Raw genomic sequence first — 22,495 nt, forward strand, 5'->3', positions numbered from 1 at the left:
TCCTATCTGACACTCTCTGAGACATACTGTGACAGTCTCTAATCCTATCTAAGACACACTGTGACACTCTCTGACACTTTGAGACGCACTGGGACACCCTCTGACCTATCTGACACTCTCTGAGACACACTGTGACACTCTCTGACTATCTCTTAAACACACTGTGCCACTCTCTGAGACAGACTGTGACACTCTCTGACTCTCTGTGACACACTGTGACACTCTCTGAGACAGACTGTGACACTTTCTGACTCTCTCTGAGACACACTGTGACACTTTCTGACTCACTCTGACTCTCTGAGATGCACTGTGACACTCTAGGAGACACACTGTGACACACTCTGACTATCTATGAAACACACTGTGACACGCTCTGACAGACTGTGACACACTCTGAACCTCGCTGAGACACTCTCTGACTCCCTCTGACAATTTGAGACACACTGTTACACTGTCTGACAGACTGTGACAAACTGTGACACTCTCAAAAACAGACTGTGACACTTTCTGACTCCCTCTGACTCACTCTGAAATATACTGTAACCTTCTCTGACAGACTATGACCCACTATGACACTCCCTGAGACAGACTGTGTACCACTCTGAGACACACTGTGATACCATCTGACTCTCTCTGACAATCTCTGAGGCACAGCATGTCACACTATGACACTCTCTGACTGTCTCTGAGACACACCGTGACACTCTCTGAGAGTCTGTGAGACTCTCCTACTCTCTCTGACATTTACTTAGACAAACTGTGACACTCTCTGACTCTCTCTGAAACACACTGTGACACTCTCTGACAGACTGTGACTCACTGTGACATGCTCTGACACTCTCTGAGATGGACTGTGACACTCTCTGAGGCACTCTGTGATACTCTCTGTAAGACTGTGACACACTGAGACACTCTCAAAGACAGACTGTGACACTTTCTGCCTCTCTCTGACTCTCGGAGACACGCTGTGACACGCTTTGACACTCTCTGAGACACACAGTGACACTCTCTGACTCTCTGACACATACTGTGATACTCTGTGACTCTCTCCGAAACTCTGGAAAGCACTGTGACACTCTCTGTCCCTCTCTGACACTCCCTGAGACACACTGTGACACTGTCTGACAGACTGTGACACATTATGACACTCTCAAAACCAGACTGTGACACTTTCTGACTCCCTCTGACACACTCTGAAATATACTGTAACCTTCTCTGACAGACTGTGACCGACTATGATACTCCCTGAGACAGACAGTGACACATTCTGAGACACACTGTGATACCATCTGACTCTCTCTGACACTCTCTGAGGCGCATTATGACGCACTATGACACCCTCTGACACACTCTGAGACACACTGTGACACTTTCTGAGAGACTGTGACAGTCTCCGACTCTCTCTAACATTTACTTAGACAAACTGTGACCCTCTCTGACTCTCTGTGAAACACACATCGTGACACTCTCTGACAGTCCTAGACTCATTGTGACACGCTCTGACAATCTATGAGACAGACTGTGACACTTTCTGATTCTCTTTGACTTTCTGAGACACACTGTGACACACTGTGACACTCTCTGACTGTCTCTGATTCTCTGAGATACTTTGTGACACTCTGTGACTCTCTCTGACACTCTGGAAAACACTGCAACACTCTCGGTCCCACTCTGACACTCTCTGAGACACACTGTGTCATTTATTACTCTCTCTCTCACACTCCCTGGGACACACTGTGACACTCTGACTCTCTCTGAGACAAACTGTGACTCTCTCACACAGTCTGAGATACACTGTGACTCTCTCACACACTCTCTGAGAAACACTTTAACACTCTCTAACAGACTGTGAAAGACCGTGACACTTTCTGTGACACATGATGACACTTTCTGATGGACGGTGACACTCTCTGACTCTGGGTGACATTTTCTGAGACACTGTGTCAATCTCTGAGACACACTGTGCCACTCTCTGATGATCTCTGATACTATCTTGGACACACTGTGACACTCTCTGATACTCACTATGCCATGCTCTTCCAGACGGTGAAACACTGTGACATTTTCTGACACACTCTGAGACACACTGTGACACTCTCTGAGACAGACTGTGACAATTTCCGACTCTCTCTGAATCTCTGAGACACACTGTGGCACTGAATGACACTCTCTGAGACACACTGTGACATTCTCTGACAGACTGTGACACGCTGTGACTCTCTCTGAAACACACTGTGACACTCTCGGACAGACTGTGACACACTGTGACACTCTCAGAGACAGACTGTGACACTTTCTGACTCTCCCTGTGTCTCTGACACACACTGGGAAAATCTCTGATCCTATCGGACACTCTCTGAGGCACATTGTGACACTCTCTGACAGACTGTGACACACTGTGACACTCTCTGACACTCTCTTAGACACATTGTGACACACACTGTTCTTATCTAACATTCTCTGAGATGCACTGCAACACTCTCTGACCCTATCTGACACTCTCTGAGACACACGGTGACATTCTCTCCCAGACTGTGAGACTCTCTGAGCCAAATTCTGACACTCTCTGACACTCTCTGAGACACAGTATGTCACTCTGTGACACTTTCTGAATCTCTCTGAGACACTCTGTAATGCACTGTAAGATTCTCTGACAGACTGTGTCTCACAGTGATACTCTCTGAGAAATATTGTGACATTTTCTGACTCTTTCTGACTCTCTGAGACATACTGTGACACTCTTAGACACACTGTGACCCTCTCTGACACTCTCTTATACATACTGTGACATTCTCTGACTCTCTCTAAGGCACACTGTGATACTCTCTGACAGAATGTGACACACTGAGACATTCTCAAAGACAGGCTGTGACACTTTCTGACTCTCTCTGAAATATACTGTAACCTTCTCTGACAGACTGTGACACTTTCTATGACAGACTGTTACACGTTCTAACTCTCTCTGACTCTCTGAGACAGTCCCTGACTCTCTCTGAGGCACACAGTGACACTTTCTGACTCGCTCCGACTCTCTGAGACGCGCTGTGACACTCTGACACTCTCAGAGACTCATTGTGAAACTGTCTGATCTTATCTGACACGGCCTGAGACACTCTGTCACACTCTCTAACAGACTGTGACACACTGTGACACTTTGAGACGCACTGTGACACTCTCTGATCCTATGTGACACTCTCTGAGACACACTGTGACACTCTCTGAGAGACTGTGACACTCTCCGACTCTCTCTGACATTTACTTAGACAAACTGAGACACTCTCTGACTCTCTCTGTCATTTTGAGATGCACTGGCACACTCTCTGAGCGTATCTGACACTCTCTGAGACACACTGTGACACTCTCTGAAACACACAGTGACAGACTGTGACACACTCTGACACACTCTGACAGTCGCTGAGACACACTGGAACACTCTCTGAGTCCCTCTGACAATTTGAGACGCACTGTGACACTCTCTGATCCTATCTGACACTCTCTGAGACACATTGTAACACCCTCTGACAGACTTTGACACATTGTAACACTCTCAAAAATAGACTGTGACACTTTTTGACTCCCTCTGACTCTGAAATATAGTGTAACCTTTTCTGACAGACTGTTACCCACTAGGACACTCCCTGAGACAGACTGTGACACAATCTGAGACACACTGTGATACAGTCTGACTCTCTCTGACACTCACTAAGGCACATTATGACACACTATGACACTCTCTGACTGTCTCTGAGACACACTGTGACACTTTCTGAGAGCCCGGACACTCTCCGACTCTCTCTGACATTTACTTAGACAAACTGTGACACTCTCTGACACTCTCTGAAACACACTGTTACACTCTCTGACAGTCTGTGACTCATTGTGACACGCTCTGACACTCTCTGAGACAGACTGTGACACTTTCTGATACACTTTAACTTGCCGAGACACACTGTGACACTCTCTGACTGTCTCTGACTCTCTGAGAAACATTGTGACACTCTGTGACTCTCTCTGACACTCTGGAAAGCACGGTGACACTCTCTGTCGCTCTCTGACACTCTCTGAGACAGACTGTGACATTTATGACTCTCTCTCTCACACTCCCTGATACACCCTGTGACACTCTCTGACTCTCTCTGAGACACACTGTGATTCTCTCTGACACTCTGAGATACCCTGTGACGCTCTCTCACACTGTCTGAGAAACACGGTAACGCTCTCGGACAGACTGTGACACTTTCTGTGACACACGATGACACTCTCTGATGGAAGGTGACACTCTCTGACTCTGGGTGACATTTTCTGAGACACTGTGACACTCTCTGAGACACACTGTGACACTCTCTGACAGACTGTCACTCACTGTGACACCCTCAGAGACAGACTGTGACACTTTCTGACTCTCCTTTTGTCTCTGACACACACCGTGAAAATCTCTGATCCTATCGGACACTCTCTGAGGTTCACATTGACACTCTCTGACAAACTGTGACACACTGTGACACTCTCTGACACTCTCTTAGACGCACTGTGACACGCACTTTTCTTATCTAACACTCTGTGAGACGCACTGCAATACTCTCTGATCTATCTGACACTCTCTGAGACACAATGTGACATTCTCTCACAGACTGCGACCCTTTCTGACACTCTCTGAGACACAGTAGGTCACACTGTGACGCTTTCTGACTCTCTCTGAGACACTATGCAATACACTGTAAGATTCTCTGACAGATTATGTCTCACAGTGACACTCTCTGAGAAATATTGTGACACTTTCTGAGTCTTTTTGACTCTCTGAGACACACTGTGACACTCTCTTAGATGCACTGTGACCCTCTCTGACACTCTCTTAAACACACTGTGACATTCTGTGACTCTCTCTGAAGCTCTCTAAGGTACACTGTGATACTCTATGTGACATTTTCTGACTCTCTCTGACACTCTTTCATGCACAATCTGACAATCGCTGACAGACTGTGACAAACTGACGCACTCTCAAAGACAGACTGTGACACTTTCTGACTCTCTCTGACTCTCTCTGAAATATATCTTAACCTTCTCTGACAGACTGTGACAGACTGTGACACTCTCTGAGACAGACTGTGACACATTCCAACTCTCTTTGACTCTCTGAGACACACCGTGACACTCTCTGACTCTCTCTGAGGCACACTGTGACACTTTCTGACTCGCTCTGACTCTCTGAGACACACTGTGACACACTCTGAGACACATTGTGACACTCTGACGCTCTCTGAGACTGTCTTAGAGACACTGAGACACTCTCTGAGACTCATTGTGACACTGTCTGATCTTATCTGACACGCTCTGAGACACACTGTCACACTCTCTGACAGACTATGACACACTGTGACACTCTCTGATCCTATATGACACTCTCGGAGACACACTGTGAAACTCTCTGACTCTCTGACACTTTGAGACGCACTGGGACACTCTCTGAGCCTATCTGACACTCTGACATTCTCTGAGACACAGTATGTCACACTGTGACACTTTCTGATTCTCTCTGAGACACTCTGCAATACACTTTAAGATTCTCTGACAGATTGAGTCTCACAGTCACCCTCTCTGAGACATATTGTGACACTTTCGGACTCTTTCTGACTCTCTGAGACACACTGTGACACTCTTTTAGATACACTGTGACCCTCTCTGACACTCTCTTAGACACACTGTGACATTCTCTGATTCTCTCACTCTCTCTAAGGCACACTGCGATACTCTCTGACAGACTGTGACACACTGAGTCACTCTCAAAGATAGACTGTGATATTTTCTGACTCTCTCTGACTCTCTGAGACACACTGTGACACTCTCTTAGACATACTGTGACCCTCTCTGACACTCTCTTAAACACACTTTGACATTCTCTGACTCTCGTTGACTCTCTCGAAGGCACACTGTGATTCTCTCTGAACGACTGTGACACACTGAGACACTCTCAAAGACAGACTGTGATATTTTCTGACTCTCTCTGACACTCTTTGAGACACACTGTGACACTCGCTGACAGACTGTGACAAACTGAGGCACTCTCAAAGACAGGCTGTGACACTTTCTGACTCTCTCTGACTCTCTGAAATATACTGTAACGTTCTCTGATCGACTATGACAGACTGTGACACTCTCCGAGACAGGCTATGACATGTTCTAACTCTCTCTGACTCTCTGAGACACACCGTGACACACTCTGAGACACACTGTGACACTCTGACTCTCTCTGAGGCACACTGTGACACTTTCTGTCTCACTCTGACTCTCTGAGACAGACTGTCACACACTCTGAGATACACTGTGACACTCTGACTCTCTCAGAGGCACACTGTGACACTTTCTGTCTCGCTCTGACTCTCTGAGACACACTGAGACACTCTCTGAGACACATTGTGACACTGCCTGATCTTATCAGTCACGCTATGATACACACTGTGACCGTCTCTGATCCTATCTGACACTCTCTGACACTCTCTGATACTTTGAGACGCACTGGGACACTCTCTGAGACATACTGTGACACTCTCTGACTCTCTCTGAAAAACACTGTGACAGACTGTGACACACTCTGACACACTCTAACACTCGCTGAGACATACTGGAATAGTCTCTGACTCCCTCTGACAATTTGAGACACACTGTGACACTCTCTGATCCTATCTGACACTCTCTGAGACACACTGTAACACTCTCTGACTGATTGTGACACACTGTGACACTCTCAAAAACAGACTGTGGCACTTTCTGACTCCCTCTGACACACTCTGAAATATGCTGTAACCTTCTCTGACAGACTGTTACCCACTATGATACTCCCTGAGACAGACTGTGACACACTCTGAGACACACTATGGTACAGTCTGACTCTCTCTGACACTCTCTGAGGCACAGTATGACACACTATGACACTCTCTGACTCGCTATGTGACATACTGTGACACTCTCTGAGAGACTGTAACACTCTCCGTCTCTCTCTGACATTTACTTAGACAATCTCTGACACTCTCTGACTCTCTCTGAAACACACTGTGACACTCTCTGACAGACTCTGACACACTGTTACACTCTCTGAAACTCACTGTGACACCCTCTGACTCTCTCTGAAACACACTGTGACACTCTCTGACAGACTCTGACACACTGTTACACTCTCTGAAACTCACTGTGACACGCTCTGACAGTCTGTGACTCATTGTGACACTCTCTGACACTGTCTGAGACAGACTGTGACACTTTCTGATTCTCTTTGACTTTCTGAGACACACTGGGACACACTGTGACACTCTCTGACACTCTCTGAAACACACTGTGACACGCTCTGACAGTCTGTGAGTCATTGTGACACGATCTGATACTGTCTGAGACAGACTGTGAAACTTTCTTATTCTCTTTGATTTTCCGATACACACTGTGACACACTGTGACACTCTCTGACTGTCTCTGACTCTCTGAGACACATTGTGACACTCTGTGACTCTCTCTGACACTCTGGAAAACACTGTGACACTCTCTGTCCCTTTCTGACACTCTCTGAGACACACTGTGACACTCTCTCACAGACTGTGACCCACTCAGAGAGAAACACTGACCCACGTAGACTGTGACACACTTAGACACTCTCAAAGACCGACTGTGGCACTTTCTGACTCTCTCTGACTCACTCCGAAATATACTGTAACCTTCTCTGACAGACTGTGACACTCTCTGAGACAGACTGACACGTTCTGACTCTCTCTGAATCTCTGAGACACACTGTGACACTCACTGAGACACACTGTGACACTCTCTGACAGACTGTGACACTCCCAGAATCTCTCTGAGGCACACTGTGATACTTTCTGACTCTTTCTGACACTTTGAGACGCTTTATGACACTCTCTGATCCTATCGGACACTCTCTGAGACACACTGTGACACTCTCTGACTCTCTCTGGGGCACTCTGTGACACTCTGTGACGCTCTCTGACAATTTGAGACACACTATGACACTCTCTGATCCTATTGGACAATCTCTGAGACATATTGCGTCACTCTCTGACTCTCTCAGAAACACACCTTGACACTCTCTGACAGACTGTGATACACTGTGAAACTCTCTGACAGAGTGTGAGGCACTATGACACTCTCTGACACTCTCTGAAACACACTGTGTCACTCTCTGAGAGACTGTGACACACTGTGACATTCTCTGACACTATCTGAGACACATTGTGACACTCTCAAAAACAGACAGTGACACTTTCTGACTCCCTCTGACACACTCTGAAATATACTGTAACCTTCTCTGATAGACCGTGACCCACTATGACACTCCCTGAGACAGACTGTGACACAATCTGAGACACACTGTGATACAGTCTGACTCTCTCTGACACTCTCTGAGGCACAGTATGACACACTATGACACTCTCTGACTGTCTCTGAGACACACCGTGATACTCTCTGACAGACTGTGACACTATGACTCTCTCTGACACTCATCTAGACACACTGTTACACTCGCTGACACTCTCTGACACTCAACTAGACACACTGTTACACTCGCTGACACTCTCTGACACTCAACTAGACACACTGTTACACTCGCTGACTCTCTGACACTTTGAGACGCACTGTGACACTTTCTGATATTTGACACTCTCTGAATCACATTGTGACACTCTCTGACTCTAAAACACACTGTGACACTCTCTAACATACTGGTACACTCTCTGACACACTCTGAGGCACACCATGACTTGCTCTGACAGACTGTGACACACTGTGTCACTCTCTGACACTTTCTGAGATACACTGTTACACTTTCTGACTCTCTCTGACTCCCTGAGACACACTGTGCCAATCGCTGACAGACTGCGACACTCTCTGACCGACTGTGACACTCTCTGATACACGGTGACATTCTTTGAGAAATTGTGACATTCTCTGAGAAACACTGTGACACATTCTGACGCTCTCGTAGACACAGTGTGGAACTCCCTGACTCTCTCTGACACTCTGAGACCCACTGTGATCCTCTCTGACACTCTATAAGACACGCTGTGACACTCTCTGACCGACTCTGACACTCTCTGAGAGACACAGTGACAACCTCTGACCCTGTCTGAGACAGACTGTTAAACTCTCTCACTCTCTCTTACACTCTCTGATGCACAGCACGATACACTGTGACACTCTCTGACAGATTGTGATAAACTGTGTCACTTTCTGACTTTCTCTGGCACTCTCTTATACACACTGTGACACTCTCCGACTCATTCTGACCCACTCTGAGACACATTATGACACTCTCTGACAGACTGTGCCCCTCTCTGAGACAAATGCTGACCCTCTCTGACACTCTGAGACAGAGTATGACTCACTGTGACACTGTCTGACTCTCTCTGACACACTCTAAAAAGCACTGTAACCTTCTCTGACAGATTGTGACACACTGTGACACTCTCTGAAACACAGTGTGACACTCTCTGACTCTCTCTGACACACTCTAAAAAGCACTGTAACCTTCTCTGACAGACTGTGACACACTGTGACACTCTCTGAAACACACTGTGATACTCTGACTATCTCTGACACTCACTGAGACACACTGTGACATTCTCTGAAACACATTGTGACACTCTCTGATTATCTCTGACACTCATTGAGACACACTATGACGCTCTCTGAAACACACTGTGACACTCTCTGACTATCTCTGACACACTCTGAGACACACTGTGACACTCTCTGACAGACTATGACACAGTGTGACATTTATGACTTTCTTTGACTCTCTCTGAGGCACACTGTGCCAATCTCTGACAGACTGTGACACACTCTGAGCCTCTCTGAGACAGACTGTGACACTTTCCTATGCTCTCAGACACCCTCTTAGACACGCTGTAACATTATTTGACTCTTTCTGACTCCCTGAGACACACTGTGACACTTTCAGACCCTCTCTGACACTCTCTGAAACACACTGTGACACTCTTTGACAGACCGTGACAGACTGTGACACTTTCTGTGACACACCGTGACACTCTCTGAGACACACTGTGACACTGTCTGACACTCTCTGACACTCTCTGAGACACACTGTAACACTACATGACACTCACTGAGACACACTATGACACTCTCTGACAGATTATGAAACACTGTGACACTCTCTGACTCTCTCTGAAACAATCTGTGGCACACTGTGACAGACTGTTACACCCTGTGACACTCTCTGACTATCTCTGACACTCTGAGACACACTGTGACATTCTGTGACACTCTCTGACCCTCGCTGAGACACACTGTAACACTCTCTGAATCGCTCTGTCACTCACTGAGACACGTTATGACACTCTCTGACACTCTCTGAGACACACTGCGATACTCTCTGACACACTTGTTACACTCTCTGACACGCAGTGACATTTTCTGTGACACTTTGACACTGACTGAGACACACTGTGACACTTTCTGTCTCTCTCTGACTCTCTCAGACACACTGTGACACTCTCTGACCCGCTCTGACACTCTCTGAGACAGACCCTGACACTCTCTCACTCTCTCTGAGATACACTGTGACACTCTCTCACTCTCTCTGAAACACATTGTGATACAGTCTGGCTCTCTCTCTGACACTCACTGAGGGACAGTATGACATACTGTGACACTCTGTCACAGACTGTGACCATCTCTGAGCCAAACTCTGACACTCTCTGAGACAATGTATGAGAAACTGTATGAGACACTGTGACACTTTCTGACAGACTGTGACACTTCCTGACTCTCTCTGAGGCACACTGTGACACTCTCTGACTCTCTGACACTTTGAGACGCTTATGACACTCTCGGATCCTATCAGACACTCTCTGAGACAGACTCTGACACTCTCTGACTCTCTCAGAAACACACTTTGACACTCTCTGACAGACTGTGATACACTGTGACACTCTCTGACACTCTCTGAAACACACTGTGTCACTCTCTGACAGACTTTGAAACACTGTGACATTCTCTGACACTCTCTGAGACACATTGTGACACTCTCTGACTCATTCTGTCTTTCTCTGAAACACACTATGACACTCTCTCACAGACTGTGTCCCTCTCTGACACAAACGCTGACCCTCTCTGACACTCTCGGAGACACAGTACGACTCACTGTGACACTTTCTGACTCTCCCTTACACACTCTGAAATACATTGCAATCTTTTCTGACAGACTGAAACACACTGTGACCCTCTCTGACTATCTCTGACACACTGTGAGACACACAATGACACTCTCTGACGGACTAGGTCCAATTGTGACATTCTCTGACGATCTGTATCTCTCTGAAACACTCGGTCACTCTCTGAGAAATATTGTGACATTTTTTGACTCTCTCTCATACTCTCTGAGACACACTGTGACACTCTCTGACTCTCCTTGAGACACACTGTGACTCTCTCTGACACTCTGAGACACACTGTGAGACTCTGGCGCTCTCTGAGAAACACTGTGACACTCTCTGACAGACAGTGACAGACTGTGAAACTTTCTGTGACACACTATGACACTCTCTGACAGACTGTGACACTCTCTCATACACGATGACATTTTTTGACACACTGTGACCATCCCTGAGACACACTGCGACACTCTCTGACCCGCTCTGACACTCTCTGAGTCAGACTGTGACACAATCTGACTCTCTCTGACACTCTCTGAGACACACTATGACACTCTCTGACTTTTTCTGACTCTCTCTGAGACAGACTGTGACACTCTGACCCTCTCTGAGACAGACTGTGACACCTTCGGACGCTCTATGACACTTTCTTAGACACTGTGTAACACTCTCAGACTCTCTCTGACTCTCTGATACACACTATGACACTCGCAGATCCTCTCTGAAACACACTGTTACACTCTTTGACCGACTGTGACTCTCTCTGAGACACACATGAGACTCTCCGACACACTGTGACACTCTCTGACAGACGGTGACACTGTCTGACACTCTCTGAGACTCACTGTAACACTCTATGACGCTCTCTGAGACACACTATGATACTCTCTAACAGATTATGAAACACTGTGACATTGTCTGACTTTCTCTGACTCTCTCTGAGGCACATTGTGACACTCTCTGACAGACTGTGACAGACTGTGACACTCTCTGAATATCTCTGACACTCTGAGACACACTGTCACACTCTCTGAGACACACTGTGACACTCTCTGACTCTCTCTGACATGCTGAGATACACTGTGACTCTTGGTGACTCTCTCTGACACTCTGGAACACACTGTGACACTCTCTGTCCCTCTCTGAGACACATTGTAACACTCTCTGAATTGCTCTGACAGTCACTGACACACACTATGACACTCTCTGACACATTCTGCGACACACTGTGACACTCTGTGTCTCTCTCTGACACTCTGGAACACACTATGACACTCTCTGCCCCTCTCTGACACAGTCTGAGATACACTGTGATACTCCCTGACACACTGTGACACTCTCTGACCCGCTCGATCACTCTCTGAGACAGACTGTGACACTCTCTGACATTCTCTGAGACACACTGTGAGGCAGTCTGACTCTCTGACACTCTCTGAGGCACAGTATGACATACTGTGAACCTCTCCGACTCACTCTAATACTCTCTGAGACACACTGTGACACTCTCACAGACTGGGACCCTCGCTGAGTCAAATGCTTACCCTCACTGACACTCTCTGAGACACTGTATGACACATTGTGACACTTACTGACTCCCTCTGACACTCTCTGAAATATACTGTATCATTCTCTGACAGACTGTTTCACACTGTGACATCCTCTGAGACAAACTGTGACACTTTCTGACTCTCTCTGACTCTCTCAGACACACTGGGACACTCTCTGAGACAGACCTGACTCCCTCGGACACTCTCTTAGACACACTGTGACACTCTGGCAGACTGTGACACATTGAGACACTCTTAAAGACTGAATGTGACACTTACTGACTCTGTCTGACTCTGAGACACACTGTGAGACTCTCTGACAGACTGTGACACTCTCTGACTCTCTCTGAGTCACTCGTAGACACACTGTGAGACTCTCTGACAGACTGTGACACTCTACGACTCTCTCTGACACTCTCAGACACGCTGAGACAGTCTCTGACTCTCTTTGAGGCACACTGTGACACTGTCTGACAGACTGTGGCACCCTGTGACACTCTCTGACTCTCTCTGACACTCTCAGACAAGCTGTGACAATCTCCGATCGTTTCTGACACTCTCGTAGACACACTGTGGCACTCTCTGACCATCTCTGAAACATCGTGTGACACTCTCTGACAGACTTTGACGCACTGTGACATTCTTTGACTCTCTCTGACTCTCTGAGACACACTGTGACAATCTTTGACAGACTGTGACGGACTGTAACACTCTCTGTGACAGACTGTGACACTCTCTGACACGCTGTGACACTCTCCCACTCATGGTGACATTCTCTGAGACACTGTGACACTCTCCGACTGACTGTGATAGACTGTGACATTTTCTGTGACACACTGTGACACTCTCTGACACCCTCTGAGACACACTGTGACACTCTGTGACACACTGTGACACTCTCCTAGACACACTGTGACACTCTCTGAGTATCTCTGACACTCTGAGACAAACTGTGCCATTTTTTGAATCTCTCTCACAATCTCTGAGACACACTGTGACATTCTCTTACTCTCTCTGAGACACACTGTAACTCTCTCTGACACTCTTAACGCACTGTGACACTCTCTCACAGACTGTGACATTCTCTGAGACAAATGCTGACCCTGTCTGACACTTTATGAGATACTGTATGACACAATGTCACACTCTCTGACTCTCTCTGATACACTGTAACCTTCTCTTACAGACTGTGACACACTGTGACGCTGTCTGAGACACATTGTGACACTTTCTGACTACCTCTGTCTATCTAGGACACATTGTGACATTCCCTGACTCTCTCTGACACTCTCTGAGACACGCTACGACACTTTCTGACAGACTTTGACACACTGTGACATTCTCTGACACTCTCTGAGGCACACTGTGACACTCTCTGACAGACTGTGACACGCTCTGACAGACTGTGACATACTGTGCCATTCTCTGATTCTCTGAGACACGTTGTGACACTCTCTGACTGACTGAGATGCTCTCTCACACATGGTGAAATTCTCTGAGACACTGTGACACTCTCTGTCTCTCTCTGACACTCTGAGACACGCTGTGACACTTTCTGAAACTCTGGGAGACACGATGTAACACACTCGGAATCGCTCTGACACTCATTAAGACACATTATGACACTCTCTGACACTCCTGAGACACACTGTGGCACTCTCTGACACTCCCTGAGATACACTGTGTCACTCTCTGACTCTCTCTGACACTCTCTCTGACACACTGTGATACTCTTTGACACACTGTTACACTATCTGACACACAGTGACATTTTCTGAGACACTGTGACACTCTCTGAGACTCACTGTGACACTTACTTTTCCTCTCTGACACTCTGATACATACTGTGACACTCTCTGAGACACAATGTGACACTGTGTCTCTTTCGCTGAGACACTCGGTCACTTTCTGAGACACACTGCAACATTTTGGGAATCTCTCTCACACTCTCTGAGACACACTATGGCACTCTCTGACATTCTCTGACACTCTGAGACACACTGTGACACTCTCTGACCGACTGTGACACTCTCTCACACATGGTGACATTCTCTGAGACACTGTGACACTCTCTGAGACACACTGTGACACTCTCTGACACACTTTGACACTCTCTGACCGACTGTGATAGACTGTGACATTTTCAGTGACACGCTGCGACACTCTCTGACAGACTGTGACACTTTCTGACACTCTCTGACACTCTCTGAGACACACTGTAAGACTCATTGGCACTCACTGAGACACATTATGACACAGCATGACATTCTCTGACAGACTATGAAACGTTGTGACATTCTCTGACTCTCTCTGAGGCTCACTGTGACACTCTCTGACAAACTGTGACACACAGTGACACCCTCCTTGGCATACTGTGACACTCTGACTATCTCTGACACTGAGACATACTCTGACACTCTGTGAGACACTCTGTAACACTCTCTGAATCGCTCTGACACTCACTCAGACACACTATGACACTCCCTGACACTCTCTGAGACACACTGTGACACTTTCACACTCTCTCTGACACTCTCAGGGGCACAATATGACACTCTCTGCCTCACTCTGACCGTCTCTGAGACACAGTGTAAAACTCTTAGTGAAACACTACGACACTCTTTGAGACACACTGTAACACTCTCTGACACTCTCTGAGAAACACTATGAGATTCTCTGACTCTCTTTGACACTCTCTGAGAAACACTATGAGATTCTCTGACTCTCTCTGACACTCTCTGAGAAACTGTGACACTCTCTGACACATACTGTGAAACTCTCTAACTCTCTCTCTGAGACACATTGTAACACTCTCTGACTCTCGGACACTTTGTGACACACTGTCACACACTCAGACCCTCTCTGAAACTCTCTGAGACAGACTGTGACACACTCTGACTCTCTCTGAGACACAGTAGGACACACTGTGACACTCCCTGAGACAAACTGTGACTCTGTCTGACACTCTCTGCCATTCTCTGAGACACACACTGACTCTCCCTGACAGACTGTGATATACTGTGACACTTTCTGATTCTCAATGACACTCTCTGAAACACACTGTGACACTCCCTGACAGACTGTGACACACTGTGACACTCTCTGATTCTCAATGACACTCTCTGAGATACACTGTGATACTCTTTCACAGACTGTGACACACTGTGACACTCTCTGATACTCTCTGACTCGCTCTGAGATACTCTGTGGCACTCTGACTGACTCTGAGATACACTGTGACTCACTCCGACACTCTGTGACATACTCTGAGACATTGTGACACTCTCTGACACTCTCTGAAACAGACTGTGACACTCTCTGATTCTCTCTGACACTCTCTGAGGCAGTCTGTGACACTTTCTCACTCTTTTTGTCAGTCTCTGAGACACAATGTAAAACTCTCTGACAGACTGTGACTCTCACAGATTCTCTCTGACTCGCTCTGAGACGCACTGTGGCACTCTCTGACTGACTCTGAGACACACTGTGACTCACTCCGACACTCTGTGACATACTCTGCGACAGTGTGACACGCTCTGACCCTCTCTGAGATAGACTGTTACACTCTCTGACTCCCTCTGAGGCATAGTACGATGCACTGTGACGCTCTCTGACTCTCTCTGACACTCTCAAAAACACACTGTAACAATTTCTGACAGACTGTGACACGCTGTGTCAATCTCTGACTCTCTGACAATCTCTGAGGCACACTATGATTCTCTCTGACAGACTGTGACACACTGTGACATTCTGACTTTCCCTGACACTCTCTGAGACACACTATAACACTCTCTCACAGATGGTGACCCACTTGGAGACAAATGCTGACTGTCTCTGAAAATCTCTAAGACACAGTATGACACACTGTGACAATGTCTGACTCTCTCTGACTCACTCGGAAATACACTGTAGCCTTCTCTTACAGAATGTGACACACGGAGACACTCTCTGAGACACACTGTAACACTTTCTGCCTCATTCTTTCACTCTCTGTGACACACTCTGACCCTCTCTGCGACAGACTGTAGCACTCTCTCACAGACTGTGACATTCTCAGACAAATGCTGACCCTGTCTGACACTCTCTGAGACACAGTATGACTCACTGTGACATTCTGAGACTCTCTCTGACACACTTGGAAATACACTATAACCTTCTCTGACACACTGTGGCACACTGTGACACTCTCTGAGACACACTGTGACACTTTCTGACTCTCACTGACTCTAACTCTCTGAGACACTGTGACACTCTCTGAGACTCAGTGTTACACTCTCTGACTCTCTCTGACACTCTCTGAGACACACTATGATACTCCCTGACAGACTATGACACATTGTGACATTCTCTGACTTTCTCTGACAATCTCTGAGGAACATTGTGACACTCTCTGGCAGACTGTGTCTCGATCTGACCCGCTCTGAGAGAGACTGTGACACTCCCTGACGCTCTGTAACACTCTCTTAGACATGCTGTGACACTGTGTGACTCTCTCTGACACACTGAGACACACTGTGACACTCTCTGACAGACTGTGACACACTGTGAGACACTTTGACTCTATCTGACCCTCTCTGAGACACACTGTGGACTCCATGAAACTCTCTGAGACAGACTGTGACACTCTATGACTCTCTCTGACACTCTCTGAAACACACTGTGACACACTGTGACACTCTGACACACTAGGACTTACTCTGACACTCTGTGACACTCTCTGACACACAGTGATATTCTCTGTGACACTGTGACACTCTCGGAGACATACTGCGACACATTTGACTCTCTCTGAGACACACAGTAACACCATCTGACAGACCGTGACCCTCTCTGAGACAAATGCTGACCCTCTCTGACACTGTCTGATACACTCCGAAATATACTGTAACCTTATCGGACAGACTGTGACACTCTCTGTGACAAACTGTGACACGTTCTAGCACTCTCTGACCCTCTGAAACACAGTGTAACACTCTCCGACTCTCTTTGACACTCTCTGAATCACATTGTGACACTCTCTGAAACAGACTGTGACAATCTCTGACACACGGTGACATTCTCTGTGACACTGTGACACTCTCGTAGACATATTGCGACACTTTTGACTCTCTGAGACACACAGTAACGCCTTCTGACAGACTGTGACCCTCTCTGAGAAAATGCTGACTCTCTCTGACACTGTCTGATACACTCTGAAATATACTGTAACGTTCTCTGACAGACTGTGACACAATGTGACACTCTCTGAGACAAACTGTGACACTTTCTAGCACTCTCTAACCCTCTGAGACACACTGTGACACTCTCTGAGACACACTATGAAACACTCTGACACTCTCTGAGACACACCGTAACACTCTCCGACTCTCTCTGACACTCTCTGAAGCAAATCGTGACACTCTGACACACTGTGACACTCTCTGCCCGACTGTGAATCTATCAGACACACTGTGACATTCTCTGAGACACTGTGCCACTCTCTGAGACACACTAGAACACTTTCTGTCTCTCTCTGACACTCTCTGAGACAGACTGTGATACTCTCTGACACTTCGACACTTTCTGACTCTCTCTGACGCTCTGAGACAAACTGTGACACTTTCTGACAGTCTATGACACACTGTGACATTCTCTGACTTTCTCTGACACTCTCTGAGGTACACTGTGACAATCCCTGGTAGACTGTGACACACTGTGATACTCTCTGATTCTCTGAGACACACTGTGACAGTCACTAACTCTCTCTGACACTCTGAGACACACTGTACAACTCTCTGACCCTCCGAGACACACTGTAACACTCTATGACACTCTCTGACAGACTGTGAAACACTGTGACACATTTTGACCATCTCTGAGACACATTGTGACACTCTGTGACTCTCTCTGACACTCACCGAGACACACTATGACACTGTCTGACAGACTATGACAATCTCTGTGACACTTTCGGTCTCTCTCTGACTCTCTGAGACACACTGTGACACTCTCTGCCTCTCTCTAAGACACTCAGTCACTCTCTCAGACACACTGTGACACACGTTGACATCTTTTGACTTTCTCTCACACTGTCTGAGACACATTGTGACCCTCTCTGACAATCGCTGAGACACACTATGACACTCTCTGAAGCACACTGTGACACTCTCTGACAGATTGTGACAAACTGTCACACTCTCTGGCTCTCTCCGACACTCTCTTCGACAAACTGTGACACTCTGTCTCTCTCTCTGATATTCTCTGAAACTCAGTGTGATACTCTCTGACAGACTGTGACCCTCTCTGAGACAAACGCTGACCCTCTCTGACACTCTGAGTCACAGTACGATTCAGTGTGACACTCACGACTCGCTCTGACACACTCTGTAACCTTCTCTGACAAACTTTGACACTCCCTGAGACGTACTGTGACACTTTCTGACTCACTCTGCCACTCTGAGGCACACTCTGACGCTCTCAGAGGCACACTGTGACACTCTCTGAACTATCTGACTCTCTCAGAGACACACTATGACACTCAATGACTCTCTCAGACACTCTGAGACACGCTGTGACACTGTCTGAGAGAGACTGTGACACTCTCTAACACGCTCTGAGACACAGTATGACACACTATGACACTCTGACGCTCTCGGACATTCTCTGAAACACACGTGGCACTCACTGAGACACACTGTTATGCTATCTGACACTCTCTGACATCTCTGAGACGCAATGTGACTTTCTCTGCCAGATTGTGACGCACTTTGACACTCTCTGATTCTCTATGACACTCTCTGAGACACACTGTGACACTCTCTGACACTCTCTGAGACACACGGTGATAGTCTCTGACTGGTTCTTAGACACACTGTGACACACTATGACACTCTCTTCGACATGCTGTGACGCTCTCGGACAGACTGTGACAATTTCTGAGACACACGATAACACTCTCTGACCTACTGGGACACTCTCTGAACACGGTGACATTTTCTGCGTTCCTGTGACACTCACTGAGGCACACTGTGACAGACTGCGACACACTGAGATACTCTCTGACACTCGCTGTGACGCATTCTGACACTCTGAAATACTCTGTGACACTCTCTGACAGACGGTGACACACTGTGACACTCTCTGAGACAGACTGTGACACATTCTGACTCTCTTTGACATGCTCTGAGACACACTGTGACACTCTCTGACAGACTGTGACACATTTTGACATTCTCTGACTTTCTGTGACACTCTCTGAGGAACACTCTGTGACTCTCTCTGACAGACTGTGACACACTCTGACCCGCTCTTATTCAGACTGTGACACTCTCTGATGCCCTGTGACACTCTGTGACTCTCTCTGACACACTGAGACACCCTGTGACACTCTCTGACAAACTGTGACACTCTGTGAGACTCTCTGACTCTATCTGACTCACTCTGAGACACACTGTGACACTATTGACACACTGTGACACTCTTCGAGACACACTGTGGACTCTCTGACACTCCCTGAGACAGACTGTGACACACTATGAAACACTCTGACACACTGTGACATTCTGACATACTGTGACACTCTCTGACACACGGAGACATTCTCTGAGACACTGTGACACTCTTGAAGACACACTGTGACACTTTTGACTCTCTCTGAGACACACTGTAACACCCTCTGACAGGCTGTGACCCCCTCTGAGACAAATGCTGACCCTCTCTGACACTGTCTGATACACTCTGAAATATACTGTAACCCTCTCTGACAGACTGTGACACAATGTGACACTCTCTGCGACAAACTGTGACACTTTCTGACACTCTCTAATCCTTTGAGACACACTGTGACACTCTCTGCGACACACTGCGACACTCTCTGAGACTCTCTGACCCTCTCTGGGACACAGTGTAACACTCTCCGACTCTCTCTGACCCTCTCCGAAACACACTGTGACACTCTCTGACACTCACTTATACACACTGTGACACTTTCTGACTCTCTCGGACACTCTCTGAAACACACTCCCACACTCTCTGACTGACTGTGACACTCTCTGACACACTGTGACACTCTCTGCCCGACTGTGATTCTATCTGACACATGGTAACATTCTCCGAGACACTGTGACACTCTCTGAGACACACTGTGATAACTTCGTAACTCTGACACTCTCTGAGACAGACTGTGACACTCTCTGACACTGAGGCACAATGTGACACTCTCTGACTTTTTCTGTCAATCTCTGAGACACATTGTAGCACTCTCTCATGGACTGTGACACTCTCTGAGACAAATGCTGACCCTCTCTGACACACTCTGAGACACACTGTAACACTCTCTCACGGACTGTGACTCTCTCTGAGACAAACACTGACACCCTCTGAGACACGGTATGACACACTGTGACACTTTCTGACTCTCCCTGACTCACTCTGAAATACACTGCAACCTTCTCTGACAGACTGTGACATACTGTGACACTCTCTGAGACACACTGCGACATTTTCTGACTCTCTCTGACGCTCTGAGACAAACTGTGACATTTTTTGACAGTCTATGACATACTGTGACATTCGCTGACTTTGTCTGACACTCTCTGAGGCACACTGTGACAATCCCTGACAGACTGTGACACGCTGTGACAGTCTCTGACTCTCTGAGACACACTGTAAAACTCTCTGACCCTCTCTGAGACACACTGTAACACTCTATGACACTCTCTGACAGACTGTGACACATTCTGACCATCTCTGAGACACATGGTGACACTCCGTGACTCTCTCTGACACTCTCTGAGACGCACTGTGATACTCACTGACTCTCTCTGACACTCACTGAGACACACTGTGACACTCTATGACACTCTCTGACAGACTGTGACACATTCTGACCATCTCTGAGATACACGGTGACACTCTGTGACTCTCTCTGACACTCTCTGAGACACACTATGACACTCACTGACTCTCTCTGACACTCACTGAAACACACTGTGAAACTCTCTGACAGACTATGACAATCTCTGTGACACTTTCTGTCTCTCTCTCTGACTCTCTGAGACACACTGTGACACTCTCTGCCTCTCTCTGAGACACTCGGTCACTCTCTCAGATACACTGTGACACACTATGACATCTTTTGACTCTCTCTCACACTGTCTGAGACACATTGTAACACGCTTAGACAATCTCTGAGACACACTGTGACACTCTCTGACAGATTGTGATAAACTGTCACACTCTCTGACTCTCTCCAACACTCCCTTACGCAAACTGTGACATGCTCTGTCTCTCTTTAACATTCTCTGAAACTCAGTGTGACAGTCTATGACTCTCTCTGACTCTCCCTGACACCCTATGAGACACACTGTGACACTTTCTGACTCTTTCTGTCACTCCCTGAGACACATTGTAACACTCTCTGACAGACTGCGACCCTCTCTGGGACAAATGCTGACCCTCTTTGACGGTCTCTGAGACACAGTACGACTCAATGTGACACTCACTGACTTTCTATGACACACTTTCAAATACACTGTAACCTTCTCTGACAGACTGTGACACTCCCTGAGACACACTGTGACACTTTCTGACTCACTCTGCCACTATGAGGCACACTCTGACGCTCTCAGAGACACACTGTGAAACTCACTGCCCTCTCTGACTCTGTCTGAGACACACTATGATATTCACTGACACTCTAAGACACAGTGTCACTCTGTGACTCTCTCTGACACTCTGAGACACACTATGACACTATTTGACTCGCTTCGACACTCTTGAGACCCACTGTGACAC

Source organism: Chiloscyllium punctatum, unplaced genomic scaffold, assembly GCF_047496795.1.
Source record: "Chiloscyllium punctatum isolate Juve2018m unplaced genomic scaffold, sChiPun1.3 scaffold_98, whole genome shotgun sequence".
NCBI lineage: Eukaryota > Metazoa > Chordata > Chondrichthyes > Orectolobiformes > Hemiscylliidae > Chiloscyllium > Chiloscyllium punctatum.